This window comes from Microtus ochrogaster, unplaced genomic scaffold (assembly GCF_000317375.1).
Source record: "Microtus ochrogaster isolate Prairie Vole_2 unplaced genomic scaffold, MicOch1.0 UNK19, whole genome shotgun sequence".
Classification (NCBI taxonomy): Eukaryota; Metazoa; Chordata; class Mammalia; order Rodentia; family Cricetidae; genus Microtus; species Microtus ochrogaster.
This window is the reverse complement of record NW_004949117.1, coordinates 5,444,813-5,446,348: the sequence shown is the minus strand read 5'-3', so window position 1 is coordinate 5,446,348 and position 1,536 is coordinate 5,444,813.

Genomic DNA, 1,536 nt, shown 5'->3' with positions numbered 1-1,536 from the left:
AGTTCCAGGACAGGCTCCAAAGCTACAGAGAAACCCTGTCTTGAAAAACCAAGAAAAACAAAAAAGAAGAAAGAAAAGAAAGAAGAGAATATAAAAGCAAAGAAAAGGCCGTACAGGCTTTCCTCCGGACTGATACTTCTGAGGCGTTCGCTCACCTGAGGCCCCTTCCTCACTGATGGCTCTAGCTTGTGCAAGTTGTCCTGAAACCAGCCAGTCCACTCGTTCGAGGCCAGCCTGGACTGTCTGAGAAGGAAAAAGAAAAACAAGAAATGTGAAAATGAGACCACATTACAAAAAAGGAAACAGACAAATGTAAGAGAAAATTCCAGACTGAGGAAACTGAGTGGCTAGAAAAGCAGGAATCCAAAGCCAAGCATAAAATCAAGCCAATGACCCTGTCTCAAAAAAACCAAAAAAAAAAAAAAAAAAAATCAAGCCAATGGCAGTTTAATGAAAGAAGGGATGGTCAGCAGTATGAAATACCACACAGATGTTGACAAGGCTTCGAACCAGCGCCGTGGTACAGCAGCAGGCATCTCTGCTTCGCCTCCGTTGATGTCACACTGCCACCTGAAACAGATCGTGATCTGAAGTGAGCACCACCGAACATCTGGACTCCCTTACGCTTTCCTTCCACCATGGGTGACTGACCTGGCACGGCTATCACAGCCCAGACGCTCGCCTCCCTCATTTATAAGAGCTCCTGAAAATACACAAAATAAAAGCCCACCAGAAGCTGAGTGAAGAGCATTAGTGTTCACAGACTCGTGTGAGCCAGAGAGGGAGATAACTAACTCCCACCAAGATAGGCGCCCCCAGCTTCCCTGGAGTTCCCGACAGGTTATTACTGTGAGTTAGGTTGGTATCTACTGAAGGAGCTCTAGTCAGTCTGAGTATGGCAGGCATGGCTCTGGCAGGCCTTGCCTTCTCCCCCATTTCCTCTGCCTTGATAAAAACCATTAGATTACACCCCTAAAGCTAGCCATTGTGGTCCATTCTCTTATTTGGCCACTTCTTCCACCTGAGGCTGACTGCCAAGGTCCAGTTATCAAAATGTTGAAGTCCAGCAATCAAAATCCCCCTTTGACTCACCCAATGAACATGCCCAATTACAATGAAACACCTTACCCTAGTACGGGGTTTCCCCCTTTGCATTTATATACCACCATTTGCCAATGGGCCACATCTGTCTCCTCTTCATCCAGAGGCAGTTCTTTGTCCCTCTGGGTCAAACATCCCTTTCCCCTCTCCCTTGCTCCCTTCCCCTTCTCCCTCATCCTCTATCCCCTGCCTTTGTCTTGTATTCCCTGTCCTTTGTCCCTTTAGGACAAATCAATTCCTTTTGTGCTGGGTCTTGGGACATCTTGGGCCAATGCAGGTCCCTTCATGTATTCTCCAAGAGGGAAAGACACCTGAGTTGTTGGAAAGACATTCTTGCCATCACTAAGAAAACAACTTAGAGCCGGGCGGTGCTGGCGCACGCCTTTAATCCCAGCACTCGGGAGGCAGAGGCAGGTGGATCTCTGTGAGTTCGAG